This window comes from Wolffia australiana, chromosome 10 (genome assembly GCF_029677425.1).
Source record: "Wolffia australiana isolate 7733 chromosome 10, ASM2967742v1".
Lineage (NCBI taxonomy): Eukaryota > Viridiplantae > Streptophyta > Magnoliopsida > Alismatales > Araceae > Wolffia > Wolffia australiana.
Window position 1 is genome coordinate 14,102,174 of NC_135844.1, and position 12,058 is coordinate 14,114,231.

The following is a 12,058-nucleotide window of genomic DNA, read 5'->3' on the forward strand; positions in this document are numbered from 1 at the left end:
TACTTCACCAATCGTCAAACTCAATCCACACCATTCACACCCGGAGTATCTTCAATTCCTACTTGCGTGACAAGTCAAATTGTACCCACAACGTCTAGCTCGACACCTCCAAACTGATTTAGGAAAATATCCCAATTGTATCATTCACCAACGAAATATCCCCTAGCGTTATGTATCATGACCAGAAATCATCCAATAAAACCCAAAATATGGAATCCGCTCTTTAGCAATCTATGTGGTGCAAGTCTATGCACGAGGAATACTCAGGTTTTATTAACAGTCATACATGGGACATAGTCTCACCTCCGCATAGCACGAGGTTATTTGGATGTAGGTGAGTGTTTCGCACAAAACTACAACCGGACGGCTCCTTTGACTGTTGTAAAGCTCGATTTGGAGCTCATGGATTCAGGCAAACACCAGGTATAGATTATCATGAAACATGTTGCGCAGTTCTTAAAATGACTACACTTCTAATTCTTTTATCTATCGCACCCAGTAAACACTAGCACATTCATCAGCTAGATATTTCTGATGTATTTCTTCATGGAGACTTATTTGAGACTATTTATATGCATCGACCACCTAATTTCATATCAGCTCAATATCCAAATCACGTTTGTCGTTTATGTAAGTCTCTTTATGGTTTAAAACAAGCACCACGAGCTTGGTTTCAAAACTAACCCATTTTTTTGCTACTCATGGTTTTACACACTCTCCTACTGACCCTTCACTAATTTCTAATTTTATTAATAAAACACCACAGTATATTCTAGTTTATGTTGACGATATTCTAATAATAAGCCATAACACAACTGACATATTTCAAAACATTTCCGAACTAAATAATAATTTGCAGTTCCTGATCTTAGGTCAGCCTTAAGCTTTCTCGGCATCCAACTACAACGAAACAAGGTATGTATTTATTTTTCACAAGAAGCCTATGCCATCAAAACACTTAAGATGACAATGATGACTGAGTTTAAGCCAGTTAACACTCCTTGTCTGGCTACAGATTCAAATAAGCAGGACACAAAATCACAATTTAATTGTGATAACACTCTTTATCACAAAATTATGGGAAGCCCGCCATACTTAGTACTCACTAGACCAGACATTACCTTTCATGTAAATCAAGCATGTCAACATATGCATGATCCAGAACTGTGCCACTAGAGGCACCTCAAACATCTATTTTGTTATATCAAAGGTACCTTTTATTTTACTCTCCAATTTTATGATACAGATTGGGCTATTGACCTTTTCGACCGAAAGTCAACCAATGGCCATTTGATTTATTTGGGTCATAATCTTGTTATTTGCGCATCGAAGAAACAAACCATTGTGGCTTGTTCCAGTACTGAAGCAGAGTACAAGACAATTTCCAATGCCACTGCCAAACCCATATGGTTAAAATATCTCCTTCATGAGTTGGACATTGATATAACCTCGCCTTCTATATTATGGTGTGATACTGTTGGTACCATCTATCTCAGCCAAAATCATGTGTTTCATGCTCATACTAAACATATTGAAATCGATCATCATTTTTTCGTGAGCATGTTTCAATATTCTTTGATTTAATACAGGTGGAATTGATCACCATGTGCATTCATTGTATGTGGCAATTAATAACCGCGTGCAATAATCGAAAAAACTAAGGATGGTGTCGTGTACTTATTTTTTGTAAAAAAGATGCTGATGCGGGATTAGGTGCACGCTCTCAACCACACGAAAAGCATATTTTTATCCTTATCATACAGAGATGAGTCTGGATTCTGAAAGCGCGTAAAAACATGTCAAAATGTGATCTGAGGGCAAACAAATCAAAGAGTATTTCCTATTTTCATGGAGGAGAGATAAAATATCCACCGTCAATGATAAATCGCCAGTAAAATGGTAATATCTTGTGATCTAGCCGTCTGTTTGCACTCAAATTTTGAGGGTAGGTATGTCTTTTTAGCCTCTACAATCCAAAAATTTTGCTTTTCAAATGGAGGTAGGAAAGAAGGGAAAATTCACTATTATAAGCTCTCGCCAAAGAATTGGCCATGAAGGACACAAGTGATGCTTTTGAAGTTGACAGATCTTGGTTCATCATTAAAAGTTGTAAGTTTCTAATTTGCTTTTTGAACTTCTTCTTGAACGATTCTCAAACTCCATGGCATGGGAGAAATGTACATGTCATTAAAGTTGATTTGAATTGTGATTAACATTGAATTTTCATTTTGATTTTGATTCAGCATCTGTCTCCTAATCCTTAGTTCTAAATTGATTCTCATCCAATTTAACCTCTTAGATCTTTAGATTAGGGTAGAATGTCACCTTTAATTAATTTTTCTCCAATTGTTTCCACTTTCTCTCCCTAGGTTAATTCATATACTTTCTATCTTTAGATTTAAATATTCATTTCTGTAAATTTCAATTCAGCATAAAAAAATTTGTCCATTTGCAAGTCCAATTTTAAAAATTCCTTTCTTTAATTATAATTCCCTATTTTTATACTTTAATTTATCTTCAAAATTCACCTTGATTTGGAATATTGTTAATCCGAATAAATCTGATATAAGAACTTAAATAATCCAATGTAGAGTATGTTGACCGAATATATGAAAATCAAAATTAAGCTTCTATATTTTGATTAATTATAAACAAAAGTAAACATAATCAAGGCCTATTAAATGAAAACTTAGTTAATTCTCAAAGTAATTAACTTAAAATAAGATTAAAATTCTTGCAGAGTGCCTCCCTGTGGTTCGACCCCTTACTTGCTCTTCACTCGGTATTTAGTAATTAAGGGTTATTATAAATTTTATTGCATAAGTATAAACCAAAAATAACAACATATTTTGCATAGTAATTTTAGGCTTATCACCCATCAACTTTCTAAAGTGAGTTGCATCAACTTCCCTCGCCTCTTCATCCTTTAAGTTTGTTCAAACTTACGTACAACTCAAGGAGGGATTACATTCCTACATCTTGAAAAAACTAGAAGTTTACTAGCATAATTGCTCTACATCAGGGTAATTGCAGTCGAGGAGTGCTTTACCTAGATTCCAAGTTAAGATGAGAGCACACCAATGTTAGACATTTCAAAATCTTCTTTCATTTTCAGCTTGACCTTCTACACTTCTTCTTCCCTTGATATTGTGCCAATGAGATCATCAACACACACCCACAATTAAATTGTTTCTAGAATTTTGCTTCACAAACAGAGCATGTTCAAGCTTGCTTCTGCAAAAACCAAAAGAGGTCAAAGTAGCATCCAACCTTTGATACCAGGCTCTTGGCACTTGCTTTAACCCATACAAAGCTTTTCTCAACTTCAGAACACCACCTTCTCTGCCTTTTATGGTGAGGCCCCTAGGCTGTTGTACATAACTTTTCTCTTGCGTTTCTCCATTCAAGAAAGCTGACTTTACATCTATATGATAGGCGTGCCAACCATTGAGTGCAGCCTACCCAATGATCATCCGAATAGTCTCAAACTGAGTAACAAGGGCAAAAACTTCATCACAATCAATTCCAGATCTTTGGGAGACCCCTTTGACAAGTCAAGCTTCATGCCTTATAATTCTGCCATACTTTTCACGTTTGATTTTGTACACCCACTTGAGACCAATGGGTTTATAGTCATTTGGTGGAGACACTACTTCCCAGGTCAAATTTCCATGATTTGACCTGATTTCTTCCTCCATGGCATGCTGCCAATTCCCATCTTTAAAAAAAAATGAACAAAGTTTGCACATTCGCACAAAACTATAACAAAATTCACACAAAGCACACAGGTCTGTGCGCTGTTCAGTTCGAATTCATTTTTGTTCTGTTCGAAAAACCGAACACAACGAACAATTCGCACAAATTCGCAAAAAAATAACAGAACGACCACGTTTACGTGGTACAGGGTCCGGTCCGGTCCGGTTTTTTAGCATGGACCTAAACCTTACCAGAAGTTAGGTCCAGTTCCGGTCCGGTCTTATTCAGTCCTGGTTCGGTCCGGTCAGACTGGCCCCCGGTCCAAAATGTCAGAGCCTACTTAGAGCTAGGTGGCAGTGGAGCAGTTATATCGTGGGTCTTCTGACTGAGGACGTGTGTTTTTAACACCATCGGCTTAAAAAGAAAGCTGCCAGTATCGTCGAGTTTTGGGTCACAGCGTCGACTTGCACCGTCAATGGGAGTCGACTACACGGCCATCCCTCACGCTGTCGCTTCTGCGCAGCACCCTCATGAAGTCTACACGCACAGCAGCATTCCCTGGCAGACTTGCCGACATATATCATGGCCGCGGTCGCGACATCACGATTGGCCAGCATCCACATGGCCTTGCCTATATAACAACGTTCGACTGCCGTCGACCCCTCCGATTGCATCGGTGGTACCCTAGCCCGCTGGACGTACCCTCTTCTCCACCGCTACTGCGCCGCGCGTTGTTGCAGGTTGCAACTTTGGTGGTCCGTGCTACTTCTGTGCACCTCCCGCGTGCGTTGCTGCTTCATGTGATCGTACGTTGCTCTAAATTGTCACTGTTGTGCTCGTCCCCGCATTGACCGTCATACGACTGCCGCCTGCACTGTGCTCTCCCCCCCGTATCTTCACGAGGTCGCGCATTCCCTGCCGAGGACCCTCGACCAATTGGAATTTCTATCTACTGTCGACGGTTATTCCTTGAGGGTGATTTCTGCCATCCATTGGAGGAGGCCTCCGATCGTCAGATACCCTCCTACTTGGGATGGCCATGAACATACGTACTCGCCGTTAAGAACGTCGAAGCCGCGATGCTAACTGGCCCCTAAATAGTCTCGTGAAGATGAACCGCTATTTCATTCCCGGTTACGATCACAGGCCTTCTGACTAGGCCAGGCCACCGTTATTCTTCCCCAGTTCTCTCCCTCACATTTGACGCCATGCGTGGATCATTTGTGTTCGCTCGACTGCTTGTGTCCTAGCCTTCCAGTTATCCTCGCCAACAATGAACTCACCCTCGTCGAACGTCCGGCCCCTAGCCTTCAGTTCGTTCAACCTATCTTGTTATTTCAATATTATTGCCCTTGTTAACGCCGATTTTTGCCTATTCATGTGCTGAGAGTTTCCGAATCATAGGAATAGCCACCAAAAACTTGTTAGGATTTCTTTCTTTTGCTGTCGGATCTCCATCGTTATTGGCAACAGACGAGGACGCTCACAGATGGTGATCCTCCCCCACCCCACCAGCCTTGGAGCCGATCATCTGTGTCATTAGGAACTTGTTTGTGCCACCACACCTCGTGTCATCTAACTGGACTACCATCCCAGACCAGTAGGCTTCCATCGTGCTACTCCTTAATCTTTTTTAAACAACGCATCAGCCCACACCATTATGCATTTTTTCTTTCTCCCTTTGGTGTGAGATGAGCCGTTCAAGCCTTGCACTTTGTCTTACATCATATTTACATAAAATAAATTTAGTTCATGTGCTTCGTAGTAAATAGTGATTTAGTTTGAACACTATTTGAAGTATATACTAAGTAAGAAGTAAGCAAAACAATGGCTGATTTGAAGTATATCCTAAAAGAGTTTAATATTGAAACTACGGACAATAAGGGATGTGAGAATGTAGGTTTTGACCATCTTTCTAGCATTTATAATGCAGATGTTTCACCGATTAATGACACCTTTCTAGTTGAGCATTTGTTGACCATTCAAAGTAGCAAGGTACCTTGGTATGCACATCATGTTACCTACCTTGTTACAGGCTTATTCTAACTGAGTGGCATTACCAAAAGAGGAAGAAATTCCTCAAGAAGGTTAGTGATAACCCAAAAATAAGGGGTGAACGATGCAATTTTTTATCCCATATCATTGTTGATTTTAGCTATTATACAATAAAATTTGTAAAACCTTCACTTGGGATGTATAATGATAAGTATAGGCATTGTCCATGGGAAGCTAGTATGGAATAATTTGACAATAATTAGAGTTAATTTAATATTCGATTAAAATCAAATCACCTTAATTAGATGAAGAGTTTAGAAAGGGGGTAGAAGAGATGGGAAGGCAATAAGAAGTAAGACGCTCAATATTGACATATTTGATCCAACAAAAATGACCAGAAAAATCAATAAGAAGGAATAAGAAGGAGATTTGATTTCGGTCAGTTTTATGGAATTGACTATCCAGGTTATCTCGCTACCATTTCATAAATATAATCTAATATATCCACAAAAGTAAACATTTTTAATAATTGTTTTATTAATGTGATGTCGGACGTCGTCAATGACTTCATCTGATGGGTAAAATCATTGAGTGAATGTAACTACGTGACGCGAATGTCCAAGGTGAAATGAACGTGCAGGGCCGACAAGTGGGTTTCACCGAGTTCTGAGCTCCAGAGCGGGTGACCGATGACAATGACAGTGACCTTCCGACCATCGTCGGAACGACGACGGTGACTACGGTGCTGAACGGAATAGTTCCCTAGGGGCTCACGCGTAACGGACGGGCTCGAGCCGTACCTGGAAATTTGCTCATATCGCAGTTTTCTCGATAATTTTCTCTCACCTAAACTAACCCAAGCGCGGTGGAGTGCAGTCAATAATATACTGAAAGACGTAATATAACTGACGAGTAAGGGGAACGACGTACCTCTTAGGTGGGGGTGTTCGTCGTCAGAAGTTTGGTCGATGCACGACCGAGACGGATCGGCGAGGTAGTGATGTGCCGGGGGAGCATTGAGGAGATGGCCCGAAGGGGTCGGTCGAATTGATGAGCACGTTCGAGCCTGGGCGCTCAATGGATCAATGAGGAAAACAAGGGTCCGGGACAATGTCCTCGGGGCCAAGAGCGACCAAGTCGCAAGACGTCACGCGCTTGCGATGACTCGGGACGAGTAACAGTCCTCACAATCCAGCTGGTCGTGCCCAGAAACAACGGTGTCACTTGGTTGCCCTTGGGCACAACAAGGAGTGCGAGCAACGCTGATGACGTCCAGGCGGTCAGGCAACCAGGGTAGAATAGTCGAAAGCGTTAAATTTCCCCAAAGGAGAATGTCGATTCGGCGACACTATCCGGGTCCATGTAACTCTCGTACGTTAAGGCAGCGTTGAGAAAGACCAATACATTGACCAACGGAGCTCCGAATGTTATCGTCAGATAAGCGTGCGCGAGGGTTTTCTGGCAAACAATGACGATGTTAGAGAGTTGGCTTGTAACCAATGAACAACGATCCCTTCCTCTGGCAGACTTGACCGCAATCCTCTTTCACCGCGAGGAGAGCGATGGGAGAGGCTAACATTCACAGGCCAGTCCGATGGACTGAAAAACGACGTCGACAGGGCTGACAGTTTAGCAGATCGGGCAATATTCCAACGACTCTGATGCAAATGAGCGACGCAGATCCATAAGTAAACATCCAAGCTTTGCGACGGCTTCGGCCAGTTGAGGGGAATATCACGATGCGATAACTCGGCTCGAGGGCCCCATGTACGCGAGGGCACGAAAGTAATGATCCGCTAGATTGGAGAAGAACACGGAGACATTTTTTTTTCCCCTTCCTTCTCCGTTCTACCCACTATTCTTCCTCCTCCTCCTTCCTCTCTTCTTCTAGCGTGAGATCTGAACCCAGAAAAATAACTACCACAAAATGGAAATCAAGATTTAGATTGTACGTGGTCCATCATGGCCTTATATAGGCGCATGATGGACCCATTACACACTACACATAGGGGCCCAATAAGGGACCCCTTTACAACACTTAAAATAAAAAAAAACATGGGGAAATAATAAAACAACTCGAAATAGAACAACGGATTAAAATGCAATGATACGGAGGTGTCATGACAAGTATGGTGAACTCGTCATGACGAACACGGACATTTAATCAATGATTGAAAACAGATAATGAAAACACGAAGATACGGGCACGGACGTGCTCTACCCGGAGTATTTAAACCCGGGCATCTTGACAAACGCTTTGGCGTGCCGGTCAGGCTGGACACAGACTGGCGGCGATGCTGATGATGGTAATGATGGCTCCGCTGATGATTCATTGGTGTCGTGTGGATGCGCTCCATCATAATGTGCAAGTTGTATAGTTAAATGAATTAAATAATCTTTCCTCTCAATCCTAGCAAGGGCTTGTACATGCCACTCAAGCCCAACGATTTTGAAATTCTGACCAAGACCAAGAAGAATAAAGAAGAATTTCACTTATACTTAATCCCAAATTCCACTAAAATTCAAATACAATGACGTACAAAGTACCAAATAGGGTTGATCTAGGATATAGCTCATCACTGCCTTGCATCTATAAAATGTTGCTTTTATACTTGAGTTAAATGGTAAAAATTAGCATTTTACCCCAGTTTGTGACTAAATGTATTAATCGGTGTAGTTTGATGTAAATTATCAACCCATACAGATAGAAAGAGGATGTTGAGAAAGCAAATCTCTAAAATTTGATCTCGATCCAACTTCCGCAACAAAATATATGAGTAAATAAAAACTGACCAATCTAAGCCATTGCACTACTTTTTATTTATTTAAAATTAGCTTTTAATACACACAATCCCATTTTGATCTCTCATTGTGTGGTGAATGTTTTAAGAAAATCTATAAGGAAGTCCCTCAAAATATTTGCCCGCACAAAAGGATCCCCCCAAAAGATATTTAAGCATATATCCTTCGCTTTCCCTCTCCTTCATATTTCCTAAACATTATACAAAAATACAAATTTATATTATAAAATCCCTGTAGCTATTTTAATTGCATATTGACAAGTGCAGTGAATGACGAGAGCTGTTTTAAGGGCATAATTGCAATGAAAAATTAAAAAAACCCTTCTCACTTTGGAAATAGCACTAAAACACATATTTTCCTTTTGAATAATTGTTTTTGCTACCTAAATATTCACTTCTTGTTAGAATAAATTCCCAAAAAATCCAAAATAGTTCTAGAAAAATCAAGAAAATTCACTAATTCATCAACACATTAATTAACATTAAAACTAAATTTTAAACTTGTCATTTCCTTTTAAATAGAACTATTTTAAGCCCAAATAAATCCCATAAATTATGAAATTTACAAAAAATTAGTGGAAAACCAGAAATTACATGGAATATTAATTAATATATAGAGATACGATAACAACCTTATTGAAACTCTCCAAGTGCACAAATTTGTGCTAATTACTTGAAAGAAGCACATAATTTAGGATGTTATTGGTCATATTTTCTTATTGGGATGAGTGTGCTTTGTTTTTCAAGGTGCTGAGAACTCGTGGACCTATTAAATTAATCAGAAATTAGCACAAATTGGAAACCATTATATGACAAGTGTTTTCAATAAAGATCAATATGAGAAGGACAAAAGTCTGCCTTTTCAACTTTTTAAAAAAATTATTTTTCAGAAAATAAAGGTCTAGGTGGGGTGGACCTTATATTATATAATAAATTAATTTATACTTAGGAGTGGGATCACTTGGTAGTTTGGAAACCATTTCACTAGAACCTTGTAATCGTGAAGAACTGCCATCTAAAGGGCGGTGGCCATGCTTCCTTCACTTCAGCATATTTGATTTTATGTTATTTTATTGTTTTTTAACTATATTTTTTGCTTTTCATCTTTTATCTGTTTCTGTATTAAAAGATTTGAATAACTGTCATATTGTACGAGTTGGAAACTATTACTCATAAAGTCTAATGAACACGATGAGAAAAATAAAATTACCCCTCGGTTTCCATGTCATGAACCTCTTGAATGCTTGTTTTCATCGCACTGAGTACGACACATTAATTAAACTAGTTGGAAGAGTTGTTGTGAATCCTGACGTTACAACTATCTATTAGCTTATTTATAAATTTTAATGTTTAAGAAAGTATTTGGAAATGTTACTTGCAGAAGAACCTAAGCTTGAAGAGAGCATCCCACTCTTGCCTTAAAGAAAGCATGCTTAGAAGTTCAACTCTTGGAGTGCATACTCTCACATCTTATAATTGTGGAATACCCCTTCAGTAGCACATATTATGTTCCCACATAACCAAGATATCTAAGGGTTCTAGTAAGGGGTTTGGAAAATTATCGAAGAATGCGGCATTATGAGTGCAAAATGTTGACTGTGAGCGAATTAGATAGGAACTGTTTCCCGTCAAATGGTGTTGTCCAATCCTGCTTCTGTGTCGAGCTCTTACATTAAATAGAGTCCAAAGGAGGTAGAGGTCCACACATCTTCAGCACCTAAACACAGAATTTCATGATTCTGTTTGACAACCTAAACATAAATTGTTAAACACTTTTGTTTATTAATCCTCTACCCACAATTACCCGATACTGATGATTTAACCTTGATCCTGCTTGTGTGACTCCATCATAGGAACCTTGTATATCTACACTTATTAAAATAAATGTGGCTACATTCCAAGACATGCTATCTCCCTATTTGAAACTGTCTAATAATGTCATTATTATTTTATTTCATCTATCAAATTTTACTATGTTTGGTTAACATCTTATCATATCATCACCTTCTCGTGTTTTGCATATTTTCATGGATTAAGTAATAATGTGCATTTATTAAAGCCTATCCAAAAAGAAAGAGAGAAAAAATAAAAATCATGGGATTCCTCAAAATCAAGGAAAACATCATAGAAAAGAGGTTAAAAATCTTCAGAAAAATAATAAAAAAATAAATTAATACTACTAAAATGATGAGTGTAACTTTTTTCTCCCTTATGAATTTTTTCCTTCCTTTTTTCAAGACTATGTTGAGATATATTTTATTTTATCTATACTTCTACCTCCTTCAGCTTTGGTCAAGAATCTTGAAAGTACTCTCTTATTAGTACTAGTTTCCTTACACAAAGATATCATGTATCTCTTCTCTATTTATCCATGATAGATTCTTTAGGGTGACCCTTGCATTCTCGTCTTTTACCCATATAGAAGATTATTAATTGACACTTATATTTGTCTCATAAAAAAGTTAATATTCTATTCTTAAACACGAAGATACATTTGTATGCCCCTACATTCATCAAGAATGACAAATAGAGGAGATGTCTAGTGCAAAGTAGCCAGCGTTCGGAGTTGTGTAAGGTTATCTCTTCCTATAACATCATACTTACAAATACAAGTAGATTTCTCCATCTCAAGACTAGAAGCGCTTTCCAAACCTAGAGGAGCCGACTCACGTGCCTTAAAACTGGTAAGTACTCAAATGCACCCCACTTTAAGATGGGGATGATATTAATAATAATTTATATATACCTATCTTGTGTATGAGAATATTATTGATTCTCAAGTATAAGGGGTAGTGCTATGGGGCTAGCAATTATTTAAGTTTGAGCCACTTGATGACATAAAATAAGTAGTGATAAATATGTATTTTATAATTAGTATTACAAGTTTAGTCAAGAATATGCACAAAACTTATCCCTTTTCCATGTTGAAAGTCAAATTAATACTAAATCTTATAATTGGCCCTGATGAATGGGGATTGATTTAGAACCTAATTGTACTTGATTTACTTGAATCAAGTTCTTTATTAATCTCATGAATTTCATGGAACATCATTGTACGATATGACTTATTTATTGGAATATTAATGACATTTCAATGGTTCAAAGGAGAGGAAGCTAACACACAATTAAGCCCATTATGGAGCAGGCCATATCTGGATCCTAAAAGAAGCTTAAGCCAATCAAAGGAGGGGCTTATTTTTAATGAAAAATTTCAAATCGGTGCTTGATTTTTCTTTCCTATAAGAGGCATGAAATTGACTCTCCAGATTGCCAAATACTCGCCACACATTCTACGTTACCCAAACTGAGAGTATAAGATCATTGTTTATACCTCTTTTCTCCCCATTGGAACGATCCCTGAATTTTGGGTCCAAACTCTGTATTGCATCCCTGAGTTGGAGGAATGTTACAGTGTTTCACTCTTTTTGATTGTCAGGTTAAGCGAAAAAGGACATTTGGAGAAAACTGAAGAGGTCTGCATCCTTGGCCCCGAAGGGACTGACATTCTTAGATTTTATTGACTTCCACACTAAAATATTATGGTTCAAATATTATAAGAAATGATA